General features: G+C 36.3%; 1 long non-coding RNA gene across 1 annotated transcript in view; it reads left to right on the top strand.

Moving 5' to 3' along the window:
- Positions 1-1,611: 1,611 nt before the first annotated feature.
- LOC125963404 (uncharacterized) overlaps positions 1,612-7,089 on the top strand; it is a 143,615-nt gene continuing 138,137 nt past the window's right edge. Inside the window, exon 1 of the long non-coding RNA XR_007475348.1 lies at positions 1,612-1,787. This is a non-coding gene — a long non-coding RNA (uncharacterized LOC125963404). The remainder of the gene's footprint in view (positions 1,788-7,089) is intronic.

Genomic DNA, 7,089 nt, shown 5'->3' with positions numbered 1-7,089 from the left:
GTCAAACGGGGAGTGAAAATACGAGATTGACTATCAGCAGTTTCCACCAGTGATCACTTGAAATAGCTTCTCTGAGATAAAGGAACAGTAACAAATGCATTCCTTTTTACTTACACCCTTTTCCTTCCCTCAGAGCTAGCTTAGTCCGGTTCCATTTTGGGGGAAAAGGATCTAGTGTTCACACTTCATCAAAGGAGGATCAAATACTCTTAGCTGTTTCTTTTTAAGTTAATCATTTCCAGGGCATCATTAGTCACTTTCCCCCCTAAACAAGGGAAGCCAAAATACCCAAGAAAAGAAGTCAATCCCTGAACTTCTACAGAAATAATTACAATTTCCAAGTTAGACCTGACATATCTGAAATAAGGTCTTTGTAATGAAAACCGCACATGGGGCTCTTAGCAGCCTTCAAAGTCATTGTTCACATAACTGCTAAATACTGGCTTACATTTCTGGGGTGGAGAATATTCTGTGTGGTAAGTTTCCCAGCTTGAAAAATGTCACATATTGGAGAGTCTTGATGAGGAAATAATTTCTTCCATATCTATCTCTCCATTCCATTCATTTGTTGTATTATTGAGGCTCTTTGACAGGTATTTTTATTGAATGGAAATTTACTCTTTTTAATATGCACTAAAAGTTCTTGCATTCTTTAACATTCATATTTAAGCATGTAACATCATTTTAATATTTATTAAATTTAGGATACAGCATAAGAGTTGGCTGACCATAAGATCTGTGAGTCACTAAATCTGGATTTGGTCAGAAGAATATGGAGAAGAATTTGTTAGGGCATAGAATGTCTGTATGGAAAATGTTTGGCCTCTCAGAACACTCTCAGAAGTTACAATGGGATATTTATATTGGCATAGAGCAGTGTTTCTTATGCCCTTGAGTTAATCCTGCCATTGTAGCCTTTCACGTTGCCATACGGCAGTGATGCTGGTCGTCTATAGAAATCACATATCTTACAATATGACCTTTCTATTTGGGGTGGGGAGATAGACTGGTGACTCTTTTGTTTTGGAAAGACAAATGGGGTGAGCTTTCTGTAAAGGATATGTGATTTTTCACATGGCAAAGAAAGTATCTGGTATATGATGCTAGAGCCAAACTGTTTAAAGCAAGTACCCCTCTGTGAAATATGTGTCAGTTTTTGAAGGCTCAAAACTTAGTGAGAGATTTATGAATTCATTGTCAGAATCACTTACATAGAGATATTTTCTTCATAAAGTGAAAAGTAAAAGCCATCAAAGGGGAGAAAACTAACCAAGGACACATTTTAATTAAAGAAAATAAAGTAATTAATTAAATATATGACAATAGTTGATACATTATTTCACTGAATAAATGCTTTGAAATGTAATTTAATAATCCACCTTTCAGCTGGGTTCTACAAATATGAATGTGTATTTTTTCACCACAACATCTTAATTTCTCCCTCATATGAGACCGATGGGTAGAAGATAGTTCTTAGTATAAAAGATTACTTAAAGGTCATCTTCTTATAGGCCTAGTATATTTATTTTCATTTCTAAAGAAGTACATATTATGTATTATTAAGATTTTGTATCAATCACTATAAAATAAATATTTTTGTAATAGGCCTGTCTCATTATGAAGAAATTTGGGAGACAATTCATTATGATGGACTTTCTAACTTTATCTCCGGTCCTTGTGTCTCAGCTCCTTTCCTGCAAGATGATAGAACTGGACTAGCTCATGTCCAGGGACTTCTGGCTCTAAGACTTCATCAATCTATGATCCTTAATCAGAGAACTAATTTGGTATGTATTCTCATATGAATGCTTTTTTGTTTTAATCTGAATTTTTCATTAAGTATGTTTTTTTTTAATTTATTGTTTTGAGAGAGCTAATAAAATAATAAAGCTCCCCTATTGATCAAGGCATTTTAAACTATTGCCTGTGTGGAACTTGTCTCCATTGTGCTTAAATGTTTCACAAAGTACTAGAAAATTTTATGTGCACCTCGTATGTTGGTGTTTTCTTTCAACATCTTCATTGCACTCTAGTAGGTCAGAGTAAGAAGAGGTTTTGTATTTATTCAGATTTAGAAAATGGGTGTATTAAAAGGCCTCGATTGGTATTTCTCTCTACTCTGTTCTCCATTCTTTTAACAATGTTAGAGAACACCCACAGTGGGGTCCAGGGCTGTGCTGGAATATACATTACTAAGTGGAGGATGTGTTTTCTTGCCTTCATGCTCACTATACAATGGGGAAGGTATGTACTAACAAATGAATGTACAAATAAATTTATAGTTACATTACACATGAAATTGAGAGGATAAAAAAAAGGAAACGTCCTAGTGGAAATATTTATATGACAAAATGGAAAAAAGGCTGTTTTAGAAGGTGGCCTTAAATGGATTCTTGATGAAAGAGTAGGAGTTGCCCAGGTCGAGGCTCCAAGAGAGTATACTGTACACAGAGGGAACAGCATGTGCGAGGAACCTGAAGCAGAAAATAGTTGGTGCTTGCAAGTTGGCTAGTGTGTAATAACATGAGATGAGTTTGGAGTAAGTCTAATTACAGGAATTTGTATTTAAGAGTAGGGTAATCATATGATTTATTGTCCAAAATGAGGCCCTTTGGATAATGAAAGTGAACACTGCTAATAGTTAAGCTGGCACAAACCAGGACTTGTCCCAAGAAAACTCATACAAATTGTTATCTACTTAAAGATAATATGAAGACAAATCCTTTAGGCAGTGGAATAATAAAATTTGACTTATGCCTTTGAAAGATCATTTTGTCTACTCTGTGCAGAGTTGATTGGTGGAAAGCAAAAATGGAAGCAGACTCTTGCAGTAGTCTAGATGAGGAATGAGATAATAAAAATTGGACAAATTTGAGACATAATTTGGCAGTAGGATTAACAGAACTTGGTGATGGATTGGATGCAGGTAGGGAGAAGAAGGGGGGGGGGTGTCAAATGACTTCCAGGTTTGCATTTGTATAACTGAGCAAATGGAAGTGCCACTTATTAAGATGTGGAAAAGAGGCAGATTTGGGCCAGAAGTGGGGAAAGATCAAGAGAATTCTAAATATGAGATGCGTGGTGAACCTCCAGATGGAGATATCATGTAGAAAGCTGTATTTGGAATAGCAATCTACATTGTAGATAAAAATCTAGGGTTTATAAACATTTTTATGCTATTGATAGCATAAGAATGTCTGAGATTACTGGGAAGGGATATTGAAGAGAAGATGGCCCAGGACTGAGTTCTGAGGAACACAAAAATTAAATGATAGGTAAAGAAGGAAGAAACAGCAAAGTCTTTTAGACAATTAAGGGGAAGCATTCTATATACTTCTCAGGAGACCTGAGAGGAATTAATCTCTTTGCCCCTCTTTCCTACCATGTTGCCCTTGATAACACATTTCTATTGTTTTAGCCTCTTTGCCTATCTTACTCTACAAAGTCTAGGATCACCCTTGGATCACCCTTGGATCTATCTTACTCTACAAAGTCTAGGATCACCCTTTAGCCTCTTTGCCCTTGGATCACCTCTCAAATCAACTGCTTACATACAAATCCTCATCTCAGGCTCTGCTTTGGATCCATGAAGGAAGGACCAAAGGAACAGAAACATGACCAGGAGCATGTGCTATTGCAGAAGCAAAGAGACTTTTTCAGAAAGGGAAGAGTGGGAAAGGATTTTGAATGTAACTAAGAGGCTGAGTAATACAAGAACTGGTTTGGTGATATAAATCATTGGTGATCCAAGAAAGAGCTGGAATGGTGGGAATATAAGCAAGATTGCCTTGGGAAGTAATAGCGTTGAGCTGGGGTTAAATTTTTTAAAACGTTACATGAAACACTGAAAAAGAATTTTGAAAGAAGGGTTACTTCCTTCTGTGTAATAACAGGGAAGAAGGAGATGACTAGATGACTGCAGATGCAGATTTAGTCATGAAAAGATTTTATAGTATTTATTATATCGTTTTTATATTCTCAGTGAACCATAAGGTTGGGTTATCTGCCGCGAACAAAGGGGGTGGGAAAATTGAAGGGGCATGGAGAAGGTGTTGAATAGTCACTGTGGTGATGAGTGGGTGATCACTTTTGTCTCTGTTGAATGACCATTTGAGGCTGGTGACCATGAATGAACCATGATCCCAGTCTTCTCTGTTGTAAGATTTTTGTCCAGCTGTGCTTAGTTCTGTGGATGCTACTCAGAGAAAATGCATTGTTGGATTCATCACTGGGGTTTGCAAAGTGGATGTGATGGAAGGAGAAAGCTCAGAGAATTGAGGACATTTGCAAAATAGTCATTATAAAGAAGGGCTCTGGAACAAGAGCAACTGAAGGAGGGAAGTGAATTCCTGAGGGGGTTGGTAGATAGAAATGAAGAGTAAGGATAAAGTATTGGAGTTCTCTATGAGGTCAGTGTCACAGTGGGAATGCTCCAGAAGAATACAAGGAATGATAAGAGAAGAGGATCTTTAAAAGAATGATTTCGCTTGTGGTATAGTTGTTGATGATGAACTCTGTTAGGTATTACATTTCTCTAAACTCCTACAAATTCTGTTCTATGCTCTGATAGGGCTATGCAAGGATAATATACATTTTATTTTGTCTTAGAAAAAATTGCCTTTACTTTTTCCTTACTTGTGAAAGGCACTCCTTTGAACTGGGCTTGAATGATCACATTACCTATTTCTGGAAAGCATCATGAATCTGATGGGTTTTTCTAAGATTCTAGGAGCCATACCTGTCTCCTTCTGGGGCTTCAGGGACAAGCCAAGTTGAGGAGATTCTGATACTGAAAACAAATCACATTACTTCCTCCCAGGAATTTATAATGTCCAAATTCAGCAATATGCCAACTGTCACCTTATATTCTTTATATGCCAAACTACTGACAGCTATGTAACACTGTCATGTTGCTGTTGTTTTCTTCTGGGCCTTTGTATACGCCTTTGCCTGAAATGGCTTCCTTCTATTATCTCATATTCTTCCTTCAAAAACTGTTCAAACGTTATCTTCTGTGTGATATCCAACTTGACCATTCCTGAACTTCCACTTAGTCAGTTAGTTCCTCCATTCTCTGTGCCCAAATGTAATTTTATACATTAATTATTTTTTGTCATACGCTGTTATAATAATTTATTTACATGACTGTCTCTTGACTGGACTGTGAGTCTTTGAAGGCAGAGAACATATTTATTCATCTTTGTATTTTAATGCCTAGCCCAATTCCTGGCATATTTTAGGTGTTAAGCAAATATTTGTTTTAAAAAAATTAAGAAATGAACTGATGAATTCCATTTACCTTTTTATAAAGCATGCAGCCATCACTAGCAAACATCACAATATTAAATGGCATACACAATTATAAGTTGTTTCCTGAATCTTACATTGTTGACTGTCAGAAGAAAAGTATCACCAAACATTTTCATAATGAAGCAGATCTATAATCTGGCATTTTATAATTCCTGTGCTGTTGTGGACTGAGTGTGGTTTTAGGAGGTGGAGAGAAAGGGGAGATGCTGTAGTACTTCCCTATTTATGAGAGGATTGAGGAGCAGAGATTAAAATGCAGAATGGCAGTCAGATTAAAAGGGCTGATGAGATCCTAAATACAACCCTCAAGCCACAGGAGAGCCCCGGGGCAGCAATCTTGAGAGGACAGCAGGCCACTGAGGGGAAGAAAAAAACTAACCTTCCCACCACTAAAATAACAAGAGATAAAATGAAACCTACTTATCAGATTTTAGAATTTTATCTGGACATAGAAAACCTTCAAATTATTTATTTATACATAGTGATATCAAGCTCTATCTACTTCCACTCCAAAGGGAACTCTTAAATAATCAAATAAAATGTTGAGGTTTCCTGCTGGAGTTATTCAAAGACGAAGAAGAAGAAGAAAAAGACACGCAGGGCTTTGAGATGCCCTTTTTCTAATAACATGTTTAAATGAAATATCAAGAGTTATTAGTTGTTTTATTTTAACAGAGAAAATGTTCACTTTTTACTAAGTGCATTTCTATGTATCAGATCTACATATTTTTAGTTTTACATAAGCGTAAGTACAAATAGTTCCTTTTATCTTTATGTTACAGAAAAGTAGACATTTGCTAAATGAGAAAATCCTTCAAATAGGTCAATTTTTACTCGAAGTTAGGGTTTAAATGTTTCTATATTCTAATTTACAATAAAAACTCATTTTAAATTATTTTAACCACGTATGTAGCATACATTATTAAAAGCATGTTGAATAACATGCTTTTAATAATGCCAATTTTACAGTCACACCAGCTTTATTTTGGCTTTAAAAATATAGTACCTTTTTAACATAGTAGCTTAAATTATTAAATCTGTTAGCAGTTTCAGGAGAATGATGGAGTAAATGATGGATATTTTTCCACACAGGGGAAACTGAGGGAGAGAACTTTTCAGAGACCATTGCCAAAACTTGGGAAGCAAATAACTAGTTTGCATTTACAAAACACAAAGGCGAACTAATGACACAAATAGATTTGGATGCCCCGGTGCCCAAACAGATAGATTTTTATTTACATGTCTGTCTTTGTTTCTCCAGCTTTAAGATATTCTAGGTTTGCAGGTGACGGAGAGAGGCCAGGTGGGTAGCTTCAGAATATCTGAGAATAACGTCAGATTTAAACAAGAAGCTGGGAGGAAATAATAAAAAAGCAAGACAAAATGAAGTAGGAAGTTAGGATGATAGGAAGGAAGAAAAAAAGAAGGAAGAATGCAATAGAAAGCGCTATACATGGTTGGCGTTCTAGGGTTCCAATGATCACCTCCAAACCCCAGCCAGCCTCTGCTTAAATGGCCCCATTTTAGACAAAAGGCAAATACAAAGTCTCCTGATGACAATTAAATAAACAGATTCCTAATCGGCTTTATCTGGAGTGTCAAAGAATAATGAAAATAATGACAATGTCTACCTGACAGAGGCCAGGAGTTAAAAGTCACGTGACATGGGAGTTGACATGAACAATAGCCAGATATTCTAGGCTGAGAAGCAGAAAGTAAACCTCAGATTTGGGCCCTTGCATTTGGAAGAGAAGGAAAAGTAAAAACAAAACCAAGTGC

This window comes from Orcinus orca, chromosome 2, assembly GCF_937001465.1.
Source record: "Orcinus orca chromosome 2, mOrcOrc1.1, whole genome shotgun sequence".
Taxonomy (NCBI): Eukaryota; Metazoa; Chordata; class Mammalia; order Artiodactyla; family Delphinidae; genus Orcinus; species Orcinus orca.
The sequence above is the reverse complement of the archived record's forward strand: the minus strand, read 5'-3'. Positions and strand labels throughout refer to the sequence as shown.